The 22,547-nt window shown below is 40.5% G+C and overlaps 1 protein-coding gene across 6 annotated transcripts in view; it reads right to left on the reverse strand.

Moving 5' to 3' along the window:
• PDCD1LG2 (programmed cell death 1 ligand 2) overlaps positions 1 to 22,547 on the reverse strand; it is a 97,701-nt gene continuing 75,154 nt past the window's right edge. The window contains exons 8-12 of one of the 6 annotated variants that reach the window (XR_013967712.1): positions 18,196 to 18,550; positions 17,208 to 17,293; positions 8,448 to 8,529; positions 5,614 to 5,669; positions 1 to 2,512 (exon numbers count right to left, since the gene is read on the reverse strand). The gene's annotated coding sequence lies outside the window, so the exon portion shown is untranslated. Of the gene's footprint in view, positions 2,513 to 5,613; positions 8,530 to 17,207; positions 17,294 to 18,195; positions 18,551 to 21,780; positions 21,836 to 22,547 lie in introns of those variants that run through there. The other 5 variants (XR_013967711.1, XR_013967713.1, XR_013967710.1 and 2 more) reach the window with 5 other exon arrangements.

Consider the following 22,547-nt stretch of genomic DNA (forward strand, 5'->3'; position numbering starts at 1 on the left):
TTAAAAAGAGCATATAATAGGTATTTACCCCAAAGATACAAATATAGTGATCCAAAGGGGCACCTGCACCCCAATGTTTATAGCAGCAATGTCCACAATAGCCAGATGTCTATCGACAGATGAATGGATAAAGAACATGGGGGGTGTATACACACACACACACACACACACACACACGCAATGGAATACTACTTAGCCATCAAAAAATGAAATCTTGCCATTTGCAAGGATGTGGATGGAGCTAGAGGGTATTATGTTAAGCAAAATAAGTCAATCAGAGAATGACAATTATCATATGATCTCACTTATATGTGGAATTTAAGAAACAAAACAAAGCATCATTTGTTTTGAAAAAACAAATCCAGATGAAATCAGAAAGGTAGAAAAACCATAAGAAACTCCTAATCATAAGAAACAAACTGAGAGATGCTGGGGGCGTGGTGCATGGGGGGGATGGGATAACTGGATGATGAACATGAAGGAGGGCACATGATGTGAGAAGCACTGGGTATTATGTAAGACCGATGAGTTGTTGGTTTCTACCTCTGAAACTAATAATAAACTATATGTTAATTAATTGAATTTAAATAAAAAATATTTTAAATAAATAAATAGCTTAAAAAAATAAAAAGAGCATCTCAGTAAACTTGAGTCACATGTAACTAACCAATCTACCTTGTTCCGAATCTTCCCAACAGTATTAAATATGACTTGGAATCACTTAATTAACCATAGGGGCAGGATGGCTTTTTATTAATGGAACTTCGTGGTTGTAAACAAGATTCTGGGCTGGAGATGAACGCAAACTAGAAAACACAGTGAGAAAGCCTATTGTCCATAACCAAGCCAAATGGGAGAAGAGCTACTATTACTTCCCTTCACTTTGGTCTTCTTAGAAACTAAAAAAATTGTTGGAAACATACCTAAGTTTCACTCAAATTCACCAACAGTAACAATAGTTCTGTTTGACGATGTCCCAACCAGTTTTCCAGTATAAAAAATGCCATATCTGAATTTTCTGTGTGCATGCTTTACTAAAATAGCAGGAAGAGTTGGAAAGAGAAATTGTTTCACTCCATAGGATGACATAATAAGAGAGTTCACCGTAATTCTAATTAGATCTCTCCCCCCACCTCTCTTTCTCTTTCCTCCTCCTCCTTCTCCCTATGTATTCAGACCAACATGTCTTCACTAGTTTGGACAAAAAGTCACAGTTATTGTGTTATCCCTTTATATCTCAGGTTTATCAGTGACTTGGAGTCAAATTTAATACCCACTTAAAAAAATCCATTCCAGTATCTAGTAATTCTTACTTCTGTCCTATTCTCATCCACTGTTATGTTGTCACTAGGTTTAACCTGACAACTTCAAGAATTATAAACCCCAAGTGAATACAAATTAGCAGTTTCCATGAAAATGTTTTATCAAACCAAACCTTAACATTAACTGTATAACATCACCGTTTTATGGCAATCCAAAATGTTATAAAAGGGCAGCACTGCCCTAATTATCTTGTAGTATGGTTTATATTCTTTTTTTTTCACTTAAAATATATTTTATTTTATTTTCAGTTTGGCTTATATTCTTGAATTGTGGTAAACACATAACATAAAATCTACCACCTTAACCATTTCTAAGTGTTCAGTTCACTATCTTAAATACATTCATAATTGTGAAACAGATCACCAGAACTTTTTCATCTTGCAAAACTGAAACTGTATTCATTAAACAATAACTTCTCTTTTCCCCATTCCGCTTACAAACACCCTTCTACTTTCTGTTTCCGTGAAAAAAAAATTTTTTTTTTTTACTACTTCAGATTCCTCACATAGGTGAAATTGTCTTTCCATCACTGGCTTATTTCACTGAGCCTGATGTCTTCAAGGTGCATCCGTGTTGCAGCCTGTGACGAGATTTCCTTCCTTTTTAAAGCTGAATAATGTCCCCTTGTGTCTGTGTGTGTACATACATACCACATTTTGTTTACCCATTTATCCACTGGTGGGCAATTGGGTTGCTCCTACATGTTGGCTCTTGTGAAAAATCTGCTGTGAACTTTGGTGTGCAAATATCTGTTCAAGTACCTGCTTTCAATATACACCCAGAAGTGGAATTGTGGCATCGCATGCAGTTCTATTTTTAATTTTTTAGGAACCTCCATGTGGTTTTCCATGGAGGCTGTGCCATTTCACCATCCTGCCAACAGTGCACAAGGTTTCCAATGTCTCCACATCCTCACCAGCACTTGATATTTTTCATTTTTTATAAAAGCATCCGTCTTCGTGGGTGTGAAATGACAGCTTGTTGTGGTTTTGATTTGCATTTCTCTGATGGTGAGGGATATTGAACAACTTTTCACATACTTGCTGGCCGCCTGCATATGATCTTTGAAGAAATGTTGTTATTGCCTTTGGTATTATGACATGTCAGCAGGTCTGCACTTAAAGATGTGTTCTTAAGCTTCCAAGGTGCAGAGGATGTAATTTCAGTCCGAACAGAGTTAATCCTTATGCTGGAAAAATGACAAAACTCTTATAAGGATGATTTCAGAGTCAGAATAGGTTTTAAATAGTATCTAGTCCAGTTTCTAGACCCAACAGGAATATATTTTTTTTAAGATTTTTTTATTCATTTGAGAAAGAGAGAGAGGGTGCACGTGAGTAAGGGCCTGATGGGGGGGAGGGGCAAAGGGAGGAGCCGACTCCCAGCTGAGCAGGGCTTCGAGGCCCCGCCCCATCCCAGGACCAGGGGATCATGACCTGAGCCAAAACCAGATGCTTAACCAGCTGAGGCCCCCCAGATGCCCCTAGGCTGCATGTTTTTAAAAGAAGGTCTAGAGGGACAGCCATCAAGATATTGGTAATCATCATCTATAGAAAGTACAATTACAAAGGGTTTCTACTTTCTTTTTTATTGTTAGCATGCCCAAAGTTTTTCTTTTATAACCGGAAGAAAAATCAGTGTTTTTTTTTTTTTAAAGTATGCTAATTTGTTATTGAGGAGCTGTTTTCACCAAGTGTGGTCTGCTAAGTCACCGGCATCGAAATTACCCAGAGACACATTTAAAATGCAGATTCCTTAGCCAGGTCCTAAGCCAGGAGTTAGCATTTTTAACAAACATCCTAGCGATTCTCATGCTTACTAATAAGGTTGATAAAGAGTTGATTAGGAATAAAATAGTGGAAGTGCCCCATGTTGACACTCTCTGCGCATGCGCTAGAATCTCTGCGCCCCACCCCCCATCTCTCCGTGGTCCTATCAGCACCCAGACAAGTCAGAAAGTGCCCTGCATTCCTAGTTACCGTGACGGGGATCCCTTCTCTGGCAAACCTGAATGATCCTGATCTCCTGATGCGAGAGCTTTCTGAAGGATGCAACAACCCCGATGATGAGACCGGATGAGAGGAAGTGGTTCGTGTGACCTGAGGTCATTCAATAGCAACCATTATGGGTGAGTTGAGCCCATCATATTAATGGACTGCCTGGCAACCCCATGAATTTCACCCTGCACTGTGGGCCCTCGCAGCTCCACTTAACTGTTCCCCATCGGTAGAATGAAGATGATGATACCTATCTAACCAGATTCCACTTTTTTTTTAGGATTTTATTTTTTTAAGTAATCTCGACACCCAATGTGGGGTTCAAACCTACAACCCCGAGGTCAAGAGTCACAAGCTTTACCTACTGAACCAGCCAGACACCCAAGATTTTCACTTTTTTTTTAGTGCTAGAAACCAAGAGCTCAGAGTACTTCATGCCTTAGACACAAAGACCTTCCTAATGGTTGGTGCTCTTTCACAAATGATAGTAACTAGTATTCATCCAGCCCTTACTGTGTGCTAGAGACTGCTCTAAGCACTCTGCATTAATTTTTATCTTCTTAATAATCATATGAGGCAGCTATTATCCCTACTTTACAGATGAAGAAACTGAGGTTTATAGAGAGGCCGAAGGTTCACAGACATAGGAAGTGGTGAAGTCCAAACTTGAGCCCAGAAACCCAACGTTTAACAACTTCACTCTACTGTCTATTTCCACAAACTTATATCCTCACTAACTAAATATACATAATAATTTATGTCGGGGCTGACTTATTAATTAAATTGTTTAATTCCTAAGAATATTTGTTTCTTACCCAACTCTTCATGCAAAAAAAAAAAAAAAAGAAAGAAAGAAAAGAAAAGAAAAATTACTCTGCTAAGAAAATGAATGAGATCAGTATTTTCACATTCACCTGGAGGATAACATCCTTTGTAGCTTAAGCAAAAACAAAGACAATAATTTATCCAAAGGGTCATGTGAATTCCCGGAAATAAACAGTGCAAGGAAGAGAGACAAGGAATTACATTACCCAATTATGATGTCAGGTGCAATAAATTAATCAGGAATTAACCTTTTAATAATTGGATGGTATTAACAACATTAACCCACCCACCGCATTCAATATATGATTCACAAAGGAAGGCTCTCTCCCTACCCAAGTGACTTCCTAAAAATACCCAAGGTAAAACTGCAGGCTCTGACTTTCCTCCAGAGGTCCCTAGGATTTGACTGTTTTCTTGCCTTCTGCTGCACCTCCTGTTGCTTCCCAGCATAAGAGGATCTTCTTCTGCGGGACTCTGAGAAGGGGACACAGTGCCCCCAATTTCTCCCTTCTACCTACACTTTCCCAGCCCTAAGCAAGCTCATTGTTCTCAGAGATTGTCTCAGGATTGCTCTATAGCAAAGAAAAAATGGCAAGAATGTTTTTACCTTAACCAGGTAAGGGGAAGCACCTTGGTGTAGACCAGCCTAATATGTGGATTTGAAAAGAAAGTTGGCCATTGTCTGTACTTATTTTGCCATGACTTCCCATGATATGGTAGATTAAAAAAACAATTTATCTGTTAATGTCTGTTGAAAGGCAATAAGGGGTTACTCAGCTCTGTAGCCCAGATCTCTGGTGAAAACACGATTTGGCTAAAATGTGGCAAACATATTGGGATGCTTCAAGACTCAAGGGATGGGGAGTGGGTGCTAAAATCCTCTAAAGGTTACCTCCAAATACCCTAATTTTGCTCATACTGTTCCCTCTTGTAGCTAAAGTACTCACTAGAAGAAATATTCATGAAAGGTTTTATCATCCTCTATTAAAAAAAAAATTCCATTATTGAAGTATAGTTGACATACAATGTTATATTAGTTTCAGGGGTACAACACAGTGATTCAACATTTCTGTACAGTGCACTATGCTCCCCATCATAAGTGTAATCACCATCTGTTACCATACAATGTTATTACAATGTTGGCTATCATCTTTATCCCTTTAATCTACAGATTCTATAAAAATAATGGGCATTTCATGGGGCACCTGGGTAGCTCAGTGGGTTAAGCCTCTGCCTTTGGCTCAGGTCATAATCTCAGGGTCCTGGAATCCAGCCCCGCATCGCATCGGGCTCTCTGCTCAGCAGGGAGCCTGCTTGCCTGCCTCTCTTCCTACTTGTCATCTCTCTCTCTCTGTCAGATAAATAAATAAATAAAATCTTTAAAAAAGATAATGGGCATTTCTAATTTTCTTCATCATGAAAGCATTAATAACAATACCCCCAATCAAAAGTTTCAAAACACACTTACTCAGACCATTCCACCAGCATATAATAAATTTTAAAGTTGTCCAGTTCCAGGCAAAACTCCATTAATGCAGATGTGAATTTGAGTATATGAAATAAAAAACAATCAAAGAATTAAAGACATAAAAAAGTTAAATTTTGAACACAACAGTTAACACTCGATATCGCCATTAACCTTAACAAAGCAAGAGTTTCCCATGCTTATGTTAGTCCCTGAAAATGTATTTAAGTACCACCAGAAGTCCAGTTTATCAACAAAAAGCATAGAGTCACAAGTAAAGGAACTATCCTGTAAGTGTAGTAAAGTTGGTAAAAGACCTAATTTAATATGAAACAGTATATAGCATTATTATATTCAGGCCATATGTTACCTGTAAGTTATACCTCCTCTGAAATTATATCTGTACTTTTTCCTCTTCCATTTACTTACAATTACATCCTCAGCGTTCCATGGAGAACATGTTGACATTTCTATCTTGTTTTATTATTCTAGTTATTAATAATTGCATTTCTTGGGTTCTCTTACTTTTAATGAAAATTCGGAGAAATATAAGTTAAAAAAGGACAGAGCACAAGGCAACTTCTGAAAGAATTCCACCCAACCAAGCAGTCAAGTAACCACCAGGGAGTCAAGATTCAATAACTCTCCAAAATCTTTCTCTCCTGTCTCACAGACACCGTCACCTTCGAGAACAGGGAACCACCTGTGAGGAGCTTCCCCACACTACCCCCCAAGCAATGCAGCCTCTCTTCTAACTGGGTTCTCTTCCTTCATGGGCTCACCCTCCTTTACTCTTTGCCTTCATCTTGGTTCCCCTGGAGGCTGACTCTGAGACAAGAACACACATGCAGTTTATTTTGGGGGTGACGTGAGGCAGTGCCTGCAGGGCCAGTAAGACGAGGTGGGAAGATAGCCAACAAAGGGGTGTTTTCAAGCATGGTTAGCACGATGGGTAATAGGTGCTTAGTCCCTCTGAGGAATTCTGGGAACCAGTGTAGAACCCATGTCTCTGAGTTACTCTCCCTGCGAACTGAGGGAGCTCAGATTTATACAGTAACTCTGATCAGTCATTCATGGAGGACTGCTCCCGGGAGGTACTGAATCTCCACATACTCAGCTTCCGTGCCCACAACTGGACTTCCGGCCACTAGAAAAAGCCATTGCAAGGTGGTGCACCTGCTGGTAGTTGATAAAACCCCAAGGAGACCTGGTCAGGGACCAACAGCATCTGCTTTGCTGGTGTCTGAGATTCTAATCTAGTACAGCAAAACCCATGATTAAAAGCCAGGGCTCACAGAACTGGGAAAAAGATCAAAGGCTCTGGGGACAGACTGATTGGTTTCAAAATCGGGGTTCTTAACCCCTCTAGGTTTCAAAACTCCACAGAGGATTGTTGTGGGATTGAAGCGTGTCATTCATGTAAAAGCCCCCAATGTTGTGATCAGCACATATTACCTCTTCCCCAAAATGCTAGTTATGAACATTTTTATTAATCCCTGATCTCCTCACAGAGACCTAAAGTCAGACACGACCTGAAAATATTCTGCTTGACCATGTTGCCCAGAAGTTTCCGTCTTGATACTGCCATGGCATTTATGTTGGCATCCGTGAGCAGAACTGACAGAATTTCTGGGTTTCAGTCCAACTACTATAGTCTTGAAGACATGGCCAGAGAGAGTCCTGAATTCTCATCAGAGCGAGGAGAGGGTTGTCTCAAGATGAGTTGGTCTCAAAAGGTCACAAAAGAGTAGATAGACACCCCCACCCCGCAGCAAGCAAGGGACGGGTTCTGGGACAGGCCCACTATGAGGTCTACATTACCCCCTCCACACTATTTTCCTACCCAGCCACTCAGACAGTCTTTAATTTTTTTCTATGTTTATGGGAAAAAGTAGGGGAGGAAAGGACTAGTACTTCTTATTCCCCATAACAAGTTCCAACACAAAAACATAACTGCCCTTTCAATAAGCAAGTATTTTTGGAATTCCTTAGTTCAAATGAAATTACATGGTTCACATTGCTCAAAGCATTTTTTTTTCCAACTGTTTTTCCTCCCCAGTCAGCGAAGACCAGACTTTTGGAAAAGCTAAAACTTCCATTAAAGTTCAGCCATGCGGGATATAAAAGCTGGGTGGGTCCTGCCCAGATTTTTCTTTGCTGCTAAACATCTCTACCTAACTGACAGCAAGCACAGATTTTGGGAAGGGACGCAGATGGTTATAGAGAGCCTTATGTGACCACATAAAGACAACAACAAAAGCAAACTTGGAAGAAAAAATTTATATTTTCTAAAAGGCAGAAGACACTAACTTTCCAATTCTTAAGATAGTCTCTGAAATACAGAGTAAGTTTATTTTAGTACAGTGTTGTATTTCTCTAAATTGCTCATTGATAGTGAAAATTATAATTGAAATTACAAATTTCAAAAAAATGTTTAGTGATGAGTATTTACAAATCCTTGATGAAAAAGTATTTCCTGCCTTAATGAAAACAAACATGTCCTCCAGAATTGGCACTGGAAGGTGAAGCTTCATGGGGAGAGGGACAGCTGGATGGTATACCCCGCTAGGCTCATCTGCCTCTCGGCCTGGGGTGGAAGGCACTGTTTTTCTGCTTTAATATTGACCTAAGTCAGGGCATAGAGTGGTTGAATTCCAAGAGCACCTCCCAGTAAACTTCCTGTACCCTAATCTCTGTCTCAGAGTCTGCTTCCCTGAAAATCCAATGTGTGGCAGTTACCCACAGCCCAGGGCCACATATTCAGACACCTTAACTCCTCAAGTCAAGACACAAAAAAGTAAAGAAGGCGAAGGTCAAAGCAGCCTATTATTGTCTACCTGTGGACTGGTCTTTGCTCTGTCGATCGGTGGCTTTTTCCTCTTTGCAGAAGGAAGTTTGCCTGTCTGTCTTTCGAGGTCTCTGAAAAATAACCATGTCAGAATATAACCCAAGGAGTATAATATTTATAAATCTGTGGGTTGTGGGGGGCATTTTGTTGTAAGTTATCTTATGAATAGCCAAAATAAATTAGCAAAAAAGAATCGAGTGACTTAAAAGGAATGAAAGAAGTACTGACATACCTCACTTTGTGAAAAATACACTCCCAGAAAGGGGGACTATGAATCACATTTTGGTGAATTCAATTGTATTTTAATGTTAGTAGTGGAACATATCATTTAAAGGTTTCTATGACAATAGTTTGGCAGGGGAAAATTGCAAATTTAAATCATTGCCTTCCAATTTGTTATTTTATGGAACTAGATTTTCTTTTATTGAAATGATTTAAACTAAAGTATTTATTTCTAGTTTCTTTCATTAAAATATAAGTGTTTGTAAACATATGTGTAGAAGCATATGGGAATAATCCTGTGCTTAAATCATTAAAACTACATTAATTATAAAATAAAAGAACGTATTTGTTATTTAAAATATAAAATCGTAGCAAAACATCTAATATAAAATTGCATTCAACTCTAATTAATTACTCTTAGTCCAATAAGTTTAGATACAGAGGGAGAAAAAGTCACTTCAAGTTATATATTGTTGTAATATTCTTGAGAAGATTAGCCAAACTTTGCCCATCACTGGAACTTTGCTGTATTATTATTGCTCAGAATAAATGCATTGACAAAGACATCATTCTCTCCCTTAAATAATTTTAATTCTTTTTTTTTTTTTTTTCTAAGTAGGCTCCACACCCAATGTGGGCCTTGAACTCACAACCCTGAGATCAAAGCTCACATGTTCTTCCAACTGAGCCAGCCAGGTGCTCCAAATAATTTGAATTCTAATGTTATGTTTTGGCAGTGGATTTTAACTCCATCTAGATGAATAGTCAAGAAGAGAGAAATGAAGTTTAAGAATTTAGTCTCCTAGGGATGTCTGGGTGGCTCAGTCAGTTAAGTGTCTGCCTTTGACTCAGGTCATGACCTCAGCATCCTGGGATTGAGTCCCGCATTGGGCTTCTTGCTCAGCAAGGAGCCTGCTTCTCCCTCTGCCTGCTGCTCCCCCTGCTTGTGCACACACTCTCTCTTTCTCTCTCTAATAAATAAAAATGTTAAAAAAAATTTACTCTCCTATTCTGCCAAACAGTGTTCTTTTCCTCCTTAGATCAAAAGTCACAGAGCAACCATGGATAATTTGGTGCCAGATTTGGATAGAGGATTGAGAACTTGGCCTTAGCTCAAAACCATTAATTCACATTTAAATAAAATGAACATTTGGATGCAGTGCTCAGATTTAGTTAAGTTTATATTATCAAGATCCAGGAGGAAATCAGTCCTGAGATCACATCTATTTGCAGTGCAATGAGTAGTTTCCTTTGGAGAATAATAATAAAGGTACGTCTGTTATTGCAAAGCTACCTAAATCTGCATGTATGATATCATCAGAGGTAACAGGCACAAGTACATAGGTCAGGAATGCCCCTTGGAGGAGGAAGAGCATGTACCCAGATCCAAAATACTGACATGTATTGCTTTGAAAAGAGTTTCAGATGCATAAGGATATTGTTAAAAATAGGCTTCTAGAAAACTACTAGAACTGATAAATGAATTCAGTAAGGTCGCAGGATACAAAATCAATGTACATAAATCTGCTGCATTTCTATACACTAATAATGACGTGGCAGAAAAAGGAATTAAGAAAACAATCCCATTTATAATTGCACCAAAAAGAAGAAAATACCTAGGAATAAACTTAACCCAGGATGTGAGAGACCTGAACTCTGAAAACTACAAAACACGAAAGAAATTGAAAGTGGCACAAACAAATGGAAAGATATTCCATGCTCATGGGTTAAGAGAACAAATATATTTTTAAAAGATTTTATTTATTTATTTGTCAGAGAAAGAGAGAGACAGCACAAGCAGGGGGAGTGGCAGTCAGAGGAGGCAGAGGGAGAAGCAGGCTCTCTGCTGAGCAAGGGGCCCCATGTGGGACCTGATCCCAGGACCCTGGAATAATGACTTGAGCCGAAGGCAGCAGCTTAACCAACTGAGCCACCCAGAATCCCAAGAGAACAAATATTGTTAAGATGCCCATACTGCTCAAAGCAATCTACAGATCTAATGCAATGCCTACCAAAATATCAATAGCATTTTTCAGAGAACTAGAACAAATAATTCTAAAATTTGTACAGAAGCACAGAAGACCTCAAATAACCAAAGCAATCTTGAAAATGAAGAACAGAACCAGAGATAACACAATCCCAGATTTCAAGATATACTACAAAGCCGTAGCAATCAAAACAGAATGGTGCTGGCAGAAAAAGAGACACATAGATCAATGGAACAGAATAGAGAGCCCAGGAAAAGACCCATGATCATACCGTCAATTAATCTATGACAAAGGAGGCAAGAATACACAATGGGAAAGACCGTCTCTTCAACAAATGGTGTTGGGAAAATTGGACAGCTACATACGGCCGGGCCACTTTATTACACCATATACAAAACTAAAACCCAGAATAGATTAAAGGCCTATATATGAGACCTAAAGCATTAAATTGCTAGAAGAGACCACAGGCTGTAATTTCTGATATTGGCTGTAGCAACATTTTTCTAGGTATGTCTCCTGAGGCAAGGGAAATAAAAGCAAAAATAAACAATTGAGGGTACCTCAAAATAAAAACTTCTGTACAGCAAAGGAAACCATCAACAAAACTAAAAGGTAACCTACTTGAATGGGAGAAGATATTTGCAAATGACATATCCAATAGGGGGGTAGTATCCAAAATATATAAAGAACTTATACAACTCAATACCAAAAATCAAATAATCCAATTTAAAAATGGGCAGAAGACATGAACAAACATTTCTCCAAGGAAGGCATACAGATGGCCAACAGACACATGGAATGATGCTGAACAACACACTTCATCAGGAAAATGAAAATCAAAACCACAGTGAGATATCACTTCCCACCTGTCAGAATATCTAAAATCAACAACATAAGAAACAAATGTTGGCAAGGATGTAGAGAAAAAGGAACCCTTTTGCACTGCTGATCGGAATGTAAACTGGTACAACCACTGTGGAAAACAGTGTGGAGCTTCCTCAAAAAATTACAAATAGAATTACCAGATGATCCAGGAATTCTACTGTGGGCATTTACCCAAAGAATATGAAAACACTAATTCAAAAAGATACATGCACCCCCCCCTTTTTTTTTTGCAGCATTATTTACAATAGCCAAATTATGGAAGTAGCCTAAGTGTCCATGAATAGATACATGGATAAAGAATGTGGTGTATATATACAATGGTATATTACTCAGCCCTAAAAAAGAATGAAATCTTGTTATTTACAATAATATGGATGGATCTAGAGAGTATTGTACTAAGTGATACGTCAGTCACAGAAAGATAAATACCATAGGATTTCACTTATATGTGGAATTTCTGAAACAAAATGAAGAAAAAAAGAAACAAAAAAACCTGATTCTTAACTACAGAGAACACACTGTTGGTTACCAAAGGGGAGGCCAGGGTGGGGATGGGGAGTGACTAGGTGAAGGGGATTAAGAGCCACTGATCATGATGAGCACTGAGTAATGTATAGAATTGCTGAATTACTATACCATACATCTGAAACTAATAAAGCATTATATGTTAACTATACTAGAATTAAATATATATGTACATATGGGCTTCTAGGTTACAAGTCCCTTCACTTCTCTAAGCCTCTTAGACGTCTCATGTGAAAAGAAAAGAGACATTTTGTGCCCAATAAAGAAAGTGGAAGTGAAGGAGTGGCCATATTTCCTCACGCTGAGGAGGTCTGTTATAATTCCTCTTACTCCTGTAGGATCTCCTTCAGCTTCTCCAACTCTTGGGTTGAGCGTATGTTTAAGTCCATGATGAACATACTAGAGGTTTAGAAGTGTGGAGACGCTAATGCAGAGTCCAGCCTATCCTTGTGGGTTCCAGTTTGTCCTTGCTTACCCCACTTACATCCTGACAACCCACTCTGGGGACTATTACCAAGATGCAGTCCCAAATGGAGGCACTGAAAGTGAGGATAAAAGAGGCAGAAGAGAAAGTCAGTGATATGGAAGATAAAATGATGGAAAATAAGGAATTGGAAAAGAAGGAAAGAGAGGCAACTACTGGATCACAAAGGGAGACTTAGAGAACTCAGAGATTCCATAAAGCAAAATAATATCTGGATAATAATCTGGATAATAAAATAATATCTGAAAGATGAAGAATAGGAGAGAGGGGCAGAGTGTTTATTTGAACAAATTATAGTTGAGAATTTCCCTAATCTGAGGGAAGGAAACAGGCTTTCAAGTCCAGGTGGCACAGAGAACTGCCCTCAAAATAAAATAAAAAAAAAAGTAGGTCAGTACTTTGACATATAATAGTGAAGCTTGCAAATTTCAGAGAGAAAATCCTGGAAGCAGCTTAGAATAAGAGGCCCTTAACCTACAAGGATAGAAACATAAGCTGGCAGTCCAGAAGGGACTGGCATCATATATTCAATGTACTAAATGGGAAAAATATGCAGGTAAAAATATTTTATCCAACAACGCTGTCATTCAAAATAGAAGGAGAGATAAAGTTTCCAGGACAAACCAAAACTAAAGGAGTTTGTGAACACTACACCAGCCCTGCAAGAAATAGTAAAGGAGCTCCCTTGAGCAAAGGGAAAGCCCCAAAATAACAAAGACCAGAAAGGAAGAAGGACCGTCTACAGAAACAGTGACTGTACAGGTACTGCAATGGTACTAAACCATATCTTTCAATAATTACTTTGAATATAAGTGGATTAAATGCTCTAATCAAAAGACATAAGGTATGAAAATGGATTAAGGGAAAAAACCCAGGACCCATCAAAATGCTGCTTATAAGAGACTCATTTTAGACCCAAAGATGCCTCCAGATTGAAAATGAGGGGGTGGAGAATGATATATCATGCCAATGGACATCAAAAGAAAGCTGGAGTAGCCATCCTTATATTAGACTAACCAAACTGTAAATCAAAGACGATAATAAGAGATGAAGAAGGACACAATATCATAATAAAAGAGTCTATTCAACAAGAAGATCTAACAATTGTAAATATTTATGTCCCTAACTTGGGAGCAGCCAAATATATAAACCAGTTAATAACAAAATTAAAGAAACACATAGATAATAATACAATAATAGTAAGGGACTTTAACACCCAACTCACAGCAATGGACAGATCAATGAAGCAAAAAATCAACATGGAAACAAGGGCTTTGAATGACACACTGAACCAGATGGACATCACAGATATATTCAGAGCATTTCATCTAAAGCAGCAGAATACACATTCATCTCAAGGGCACATGGAACATCCTCCAGAATAGGTCACATACTGGGTCACAAATCAGGTCTCAACTGGTACAAAAAGATTGAGATTATGCCCTGCATATTTTTGGACCACAATCCTTTAAAACTTGAAGTCAACCACAAGAAAAAAATTGGAAGGAACACAAATACATGGAGGTTAAAGAGCATCCTCCTAAAGAATGAATGGGTCAATCAGGAAATTAAAGAAGAATTAAAAAAATAAATGGAAGCAAATGAAAATGAAATCATGACAGTTCAGAATCTTTGGGATGCAGGAAAGGTGGTCCTAGGAGGGAAGTATATAGCAATACAGGCCTTTCTCAAGAAGCAAGAAAAGTCTCAAGTACATAACCTAACCTTACACCTAAAAGAGCTGGAGAAAGAATAACAAATAAAGCCTAAATCCAGCACAAGAATAGAAATAATAAAGATTAGAACAGAAATCAATGATACAGAAATTAAAAAAAAAACACAGTAGAACAGAACAAAGCTAGGAGCTTGTCTTGGACAGAATTAATAAGATCAATAAACCCCTAGCCAGACTTATCAAAAAGAAAAGAGAAAGGACCCAAATAAATAAAATTATGAATGAAAGAGGAAAGAACACAACCAACAGCATAGAAATACAAACAATTATATGAATATATTATGAGCAATCATATACCAACAAATTAGGCAATCCGGAAGAAATGGATGAATCCCTAGAAACATATAAACTAACAAAATGGAAATAGGGAGAAACAGAAAACATGAACAGACCCATAACCAGCAAAGAAACTGAAGCAGTAATCAAAAACCTCTCGACAAATACGAGTCCAGGGCCAGATGGCTTCCCAGCGGAATTCTACCAAACATTTAAAGAAGAATTAAAACCCATTCTTCTGAGGCTGTTTTAAAAAATGGAAATAGAGGGGCGCCTGGGTGGCTCAGTGGGTTAAGGCCTCTGCTTTCGGCTCGGGTCATGATCCCAGGGTCCTGGGATGGAGCCCCGCGTCGGGCTCTCTGCTCAGCGGGGAGCCTGCTTCCCTTCCTCTCTCTCCGCCTGCCTCTCTGCCTAACTTGTGATCTCTGCCTGTCAAATAAAAACAAATAAAATCTTAAAAAAAAAAATGGAAATAGAAGGAAAACTTCCAAACTCATTCTATGAGACCAGCATTACTTTGCTATCAAATCAGGACAAAGAACACACTAAAAAAAGAGCACCTCAGTGGCTCAGTCAGTGAAATGTCTACCTTTGGCTCAGGTCTTGATCTCAGAGTCCTGGGACTGAGTCCTGCATTAGGCTCCCTGCTCAGCGGGGAGCCTGCTTCTCCCTCTGCCTGCCACTCCCCCTGATTGTGTGTGCTCTATTTCTTTCTCTCTCTCAAATAAATAAAATCTTTAAGACAAACAAACAAACAAAAAAGAACTCACTAAAATACCCAAGACCAGACAAGGACCTCACCAAAAAGGAGAATTGATCTTGATCCCAAGACCAAAGACCTCACCGAAAAGGAGAATTACAGACCAATATCCCTGATGAACACAGATGCAAAAATTCTCAATAAGATACTAGCTAATAGGATCCAACAGTACATTAAAAGGATTATTCACCACGACCAAGTGGGATTTATTCCTGGGCTACAAGTGTGGTTCAACATCCACAAATAAATCAGTGTGATTCACCACATTAATAAAAGAAAAAATAATATGATCCTCTCAATAGATGCAGAAAAAACATTTGACAAAATACAGCAGCGTTTCTTGATAAAAACTCTCTGCAATGTAAGGATGGAAGGAATAGACTTCAATATCATGAAAGCCATATACAAAAAACCCACAGCCAGTGACATCCTCAACAGGGAAAACCTGAGAGCTTTCACCCTAAGGTCAGGAACATGAGAGGAATGTCAACTTTCACCGCTGTTGTTCCACATAGTACTGAGGTCCTAGCCTCAGCAATCAGACAACAAAAAGAAATAAGAGAATCCAAATCGGCAGAGAAGTCAAACTTTCTTTGCAGACAACATGATACTTTTTGTAGAAAACCCAAAGGACTCCATGAAAAAATCGCCAGGACTAATACAGGAATTCAGCAAAGTTGCAGGATACAAAATCAATGCACGGAAGTCAGTTGCATTTCTATACACTGACAATGAGGCCGAAGAAAGAGAAATCAAGGAATCGATCCCATTTACAATTGCACCAAAACCAGAAGATCCCTAGGAATGAACCTAGCCAAGAGGTAAACGATCTGTAGTTTGGAAACTATAGAACATTTCTGAATGAAATGGAGGAAGACAAATTGGGGAAGAAATGGAAAAACAGTCCATGCTCATGGACTGGAAGAGTAAATATTGTTAAAATAACTATGTTACCCAAAACAACACATCCAGTGGAATCTCTATCAAAATATTTTTCACAGAGCTAGAACAAACTCCTAAAATTTGTATGGAACCATTAAAGACCCCCAATAGCTGAAGGGATGTTGAAAAAAGAAAACCAAAGCTGGAGGCATCAGTAGGTGCTTGCTAATACCCCCCATGGGTATATAGAAGGCAGGGTTGAGATATGCTGCTTTAAGGACATATGAAGAGGGGAGTGACAAGCTCAAAAGTAGGCTTATAGAAGATTTACAGTCTTAGATCAAGTGCTGCTTACCTTTATTTAACAATTTGAAGTTTGAGAAAACACCGTAACTACTTAGCTCAAAGTTGAATTTAAGAAAATTTCCACTCTCTCTTTAAAAGAAAAAAACAACAACAAATATTCTGCGTCCCAAAATAAGTATTCTCTACTTCTAAGGCAAAAGATCATTTACCAAATGGGTATAATTCACAGTGAAAACGGCTTCCACCAGCCAGTGATTAGGGGCAGAGAGGGTGACTTGTGTTAGAATTCCCCCAAGCGGATACCGAACTCAAAACAGTGAGGCACCGTTTGGACACTAGATGGAGCTATGGGGTGTGATTTCAAGGAAGTAGGTAGCGTTTGAAGGGAGGGAGAGGTTCAGAAACCATCTGCTCTAACCCTTCGTTTCTTGTTTTATTTTTACTTATTTATTTAGTTTTTTAAAGATTTTATTTATTTATTTGACACACAGAGAGAGATCACAAGTAGGCAGAGAGGCAGGCGGAGAGAGAGGGGGAAGCAGGCTCCCTGCTGAGCAGAGAGCCTGATGCGGGACTCAATTTCAGGACCCTGAGATCATGACCTGAGATCATGACCTGAGCCGAAGGCAGAAGCTTAACCCACTGAGCCACCCGGGCGCCCTCTTGTTTTATTTTTAAATGCTCACCTCTAAGGGTGCCTCGATTATGTTCTCTGCCCTTGGGCTTCTTGTAGGGTTTTCCCAGGGGACAGCACTGAAAACAGAGTTGAGGGCTGGAGGAGAACAGAGTCAGGGTATTTATTTCCCCAGCTCCTTTCCGGCTGGGCTGTGGGTGCATCTAGGAAGGGTTCCAGCATCTGTCCAGGGGCTCCTTCTGTACCTACAGCTCTCTTTCTCTCCCCCTGGGTTCAGGTGACCCCTTACTCCCTTATCCCTTGGGGTCTAGGCATGGTAATGATTCCCCTCTGTAGCTAGCCCAAGGGTGGGCATGGCACCTTCCTCCATTGCGTGCACAACAGGGACAGGTTCCCTCCTCTTTTCTCTCTGTTCCCCCATCCACCCCGTTCTCCTGAAGCAGCCAGTTCTATTGGTTTCCTATGTTGGCATGCACAATATAAAGGAAACTATAGATTCTTATTTCCTTTATTTATTCAAATTGTAGCACATGATATACCTAGTTCTGCACCATGGTTTGTGTGTTTGTGTGTGTGTATGTATAAAAAAATATTCTAGAACTCACTCTTTAGCAGTATATAGAGCTCTCCCTTACTGCTTTTTCATGGAAGCATTATATTCCATTTTATGGGTTTACAGTCATCTTTTTTTTTTTTTTAGATTTTATTTATTTATTTGACAGACAGAGATCACAAGTAGGCAGAGAGAGAGAGAGAGGAAGAAGCAGGCTCCCTGCTGAGCAGAGAGCCCGATGTGGGGCTCGATTACAGGACTCTGGGATCATGACCCCAGCCGAAGGCAGAGGCTTTAACCCACTGAGCCACCCAGGCGCCCCAGGTTTACAGTCATCTTTTAGCTAGTCTCCTCTCAAGAGACATTTAGGCTGTTTCCAGCTATTTGCTATTACAAATGTTGCTATAAGAAATAACCTTGTAGATGGGTTGATTCTCCTTCTTTTATATATAAGGAAAATGAAACAGAAAGATACTAAGTCAATCACCTGGAGTTAGCTCTGGGCAGAGCCCATGTCATCACAGTCACCAGTTAGCAGGATGAGACTAGAGTCACCCGCACATGGCATCTGAATTTTCCCAAGTGTCTCCTCACCCACCCACACAGTTTCCTACACATTTCAACTCTTCTTAAATTTCTATGCGTATGCTTTCATTCCCAGGAGCGCGGTTCCAAGAACAGACTCTGGAGTCACCATGTTAGGGAATGTTTCCTGCTTCAATTTCAGCTGGCAGTGCGATGTTGGACAAGTCATGTAGCATCCCAGGGTCTCAGGTTTCCCATCTATAAAACATTTCCTACCTTATGGTGCTGGAAAGAGCATCTGTGCTTGGAGCAGTGCCCTGCAGATAGAAAGAGCTGTAATAAACCCTCTGACGAGTGGTGTTATGACCATTCCTTTGAGTTGAGGCTATGCTTCCACGTTAGCGTTCAAGTGTAACACGAGAGAGCTAGCACATTGTGTCTCATCAGTAGTCAACCTTTTCAACTGGGATTACCTGACATGATCAGATCATCCTTGTTTTTTTTAAGTCGATTCCTTGTCCAGCCTGGAGCCCAATGCAGGGCTTGAACTCACAACCCCGAGATCAAGACCTGAGCTGAAATCAAGGGTTTCAGATCCCCTGAGCCACCCGGGCGCCCCTGCTTCTGAAGAGCAGATGTGGGTGAGGATCAGCAAAATATTAGGGAACTGGGGACCTGAAATGGATCCTAAAAGAGAACGGAATTTGTAAAGATAACCATACCCACTTCGCAATTTCATTTTGACTTTGTCGCTCACATGTACTTAAAACAGTGAGGCCCGCCAAGCTGGGTGCTGCAGGACAACCTCCCTGAGGGTATTCCAGTTTTCGAACCAGACTCACTGTTCCCAAGCCCTCCAGCGCCCACCACCCTTTACCAAACCCCACCTTCCCCTCACTGTCCCACAGCACATTTGGGTGGGTCAATTTACAAAAATCTCAGAATCATCCTTGACTGCCGCTTTTGACATCTTTCGTGGCAAATTTGTTCGCAAGCCCCGTAAGTGTATTCTTCTCAATAGTTTTCAACATTATTCTACACCTTTCTGTCTCTGAGACTAACTTTCAAGGAGACTCTTGTTATTTCTATCGACCCCTCATCCTAACCTTAACTTAGCCCTGTTCCTTAATTCATGAAATTTATAATCCAGAGAGGGTCAGACATTAAATACACAATGACACAGACAGTGGGTTCAGGATAACAGGGATGTGGTTTTCTAGCCTCCCTGTGAATGGAAGGAAGAGTACAAACCCAGGGTTGGAGGTGTCTCAGAGGTCAGAGCTTTTTAGCCTCGGGGATGCGTTATCGCCCTTGCTTTGGAAAGTCTCTGGGATGATAAGAACTGGGGTTGCCAGGCAAAGAGGAAAAGAGGTAGCCTGATGCTCAGGAGGAGGAAGAATGGAATAGGGAATTAGAGGGAGTGGACTTGGGGGAAGTTCTGTGAGGGTTGGGGATCTGCTTGCCCCTTTGTACAATGCTCAGACAGGATGAGACCTCTGGTGCAGGGAGAGCCAGGAAGGGTGCCTATGATGACCTGCCCTGGCACCTGGGCCCCTAAAGCAGTGGCAAGAATCCTTAGTGGTGGGGGGTGCCTGGGTGACTCAGGGGGCTAAGCGTCTGCCTTCGGCCCAGGTCATGATCTCAGGTCCTGGGATCGAGCTCCACATTGGACTCCCTGCTCAGTGGGGAGCCCATTTCTTCCTCTCCCTCTGCTGCTCCCCCTGCTTGTGCTCTCTCTCTCTCGAATAAATAAATAAACAAACAAAAATTTAAAAAAAAAAGAATTCCTAGTATTGGACTTGTGATCAAGAGAGGACCTTTGCTGGAGCGTATCTGCAGCCTGCCAAGGGTAGTAGAGACCAACAGATGCTAAAGGACGGGCTGGAGATGGGTAGTGAGAGGCACCATAGCTAAGAGACCAAAGTCTAGGCACTTGTCCATTTTCATGGCCCTGCGTCAACCCAAGGGTCTGAGATGACCCATTCTGGGGTTGCGATGGTAACTGTAGTTTCCTGCATACAAGATAATAGAGTGCTGACTTTGTGTCACGAGCTTGATTCCATGAGCCATTTCTAGAAGGCCAGACAAGCTAATTCTTGTTCTTCTCTTTTTTTAAAAGGAAATACGCCGACAAGGAGAGATGTATTTTTAAAGCCACAAATGAGTTGTGTTACCACGACCATGGGTCTCAGTTTCCTTCTCTGTAAAAGGTAGGGGGACGGGACGATGTTGAATTTCCATTCCAGCTCTGCCATCCCAGGGTTTTATGTTCTCATCCAAGAACAGCATTATTCATATGGCACCTTGAGGGTTTCTGGTTTTGCCTGAGTCATGTCAGTTATGTTCCCCGCTGAGAAAATGAAAGCTGGTGGGGTTTATGCACGTCAACCAACAAAGTTTTTATCACTCATGGTCATTTCTTGAAATTCTTCCCGGTGATGAATTGCAATGAGCAGGAAAGCTGAGGCAAGAAGTTGTCCTCTTGGGAGCACATGACCTCTCTCTGTTTGAGGCCGATCACGTGAAGCTGACACCCAGGAGACCTTCTCTTGTGGTAGCCAAGGAGGGACGGGGCAGCAGTCCTCAACCTGAGCGACTCTTCGTGCTAAATGAACAAGAAAACTCACCTCCATGCCCCTGGTAGCACAGGCAGAGTGTTGTCCTCCACTGTGCCCCATTGGACAAGGAGCGCACAAGTCTTCACGGGCGAGCATGTGGCTTCTCCCAGGGACCTCAAGGAAAGGAGTGGTTCAAGGATGCAGCTCTTTTGAACTTCACATTCAGTCACTCAAGGCGACATGTCGAGGGATGGAGGTAGACAGAAGGAATCATGTAATTTTCCACTTGGGAAAATGGACTGAGATGAGGCTCTTGAGTGTTCTGGCTGCTGATGGACAGACCTAGGCTGCCTGGTTCTATCATGGTTTTGCCACTTATCAGCCCTGTAACTTTGGGCAAACCACTCTCTGTCCCTCATATGTGAAATAGGGAAATACGGTGTCCAGCTCGTGGGAAGGTTACAAGGATTTAATGATGAGGATTTTAGGAGTTGGTACTTGTAAAGCACAAAGAACAGTGCCTGGTGCATGGGTAGGGCTTGGTGATGGTCCTTGCCGCGAGGCCAGGCCACACATACTGACTCCAACAGTTTGGGTGCTTAAATCAAAGTTTGAAGCTTCAGCAATCAGCCTCAAGGCAATGCCAGGATCACAGAGTAAGACATTCAGCTGTCTACCGTGAGGTGTCCAAGGAAGTGAAGTCTCTTCCAATGTCTTCCGAGAACCAGGTAAAGAACTCCAGAAAGAAGAGTTGGGTAAGAAGGAAAAATGTTGTGGACACTCAGAAGAAATGTCTTATCAGTAATAAAATAGCCAGAGTCGACCTTTTTCAAAAGGATACACGTGAATTGCCTGATAAATAATGTGTTGGGATTTCTCTAACTTCTCCCAAATGGATTTTTCTGTGTGTGTGTGTGTGTGTGTGTGTGTGTGCATGTGCTCGTGCACACCAGCCATAAGAGATATCCCAGTACCTGAGAAGGTGCTTGAAGCTTTCCTCCAAAAGGTAGAGATAGCACACAAGTGTGTCCAAACCTCTCCAATCTGTTTTAAAACAGGAAGTCATGTTATAGATCAGGAAATGTGCACTCTTATCCAGGGGAAATCATGATCAGCAGTCACATGGTGCCTTAATTTTTGGATCTGACATTTCATATTTCCAGATGAGTTTACTTCCACTACTGCGCCACTCCCCCGAGGTAAGAATGTAGCCTGCATCTGACCCACTTTGTGAATATGTGAACGTAGCTTTTCCTATGCTGATTTTCTCTCTGACTTTTGAAAAGCTACAGCAATATATGGGTAAGTTTGTGCTAGTTTCTGGCATTCAGAGGGACCTTTCTTTTTTGAACTCCTTGATGATTTCCACATTTTTCTAAAATGAGCATGTGTTTTTTAAGACCTGAAAACCATTTTTTTTTTAATTAACAGTTGCAACATGGCTTATTTTCTTAGGAAAGTAAAACAAGAAATTAACTAGCCTGCCTTCCGTCTAGAAATGACACAGGGAACAAGTATATGAACTCAGCATTTTTTAGTGCCTTAAAAAGAGGAAACTTTGTATGTGCTCAGTTCTTGCCTCAAGAAGCCCCCCGGTTGTTGGGCAGGTTTTAGTGTTAAGTGTTAGGGTGGTGATACGTTAGAAAGATCTCATCTCTATTCTTCTTGACAGTGACTGTATGTCATCTGATCACAAAGTTCATCCTAGATAACAAGAACAGAGAGTCCCTTGGACGAAAAGATATGCCGTAAGAGC

Source organism: Martes martes, assembly GCF_963455335.1.
Source record: "Martes martes genome assembly, chromosome: 12".
Lineage (NCBI taxonomy): Eukaryota > Metazoa > Chordata > Mammalia > Carnivora > Mustelidae > Martes > Martes martes.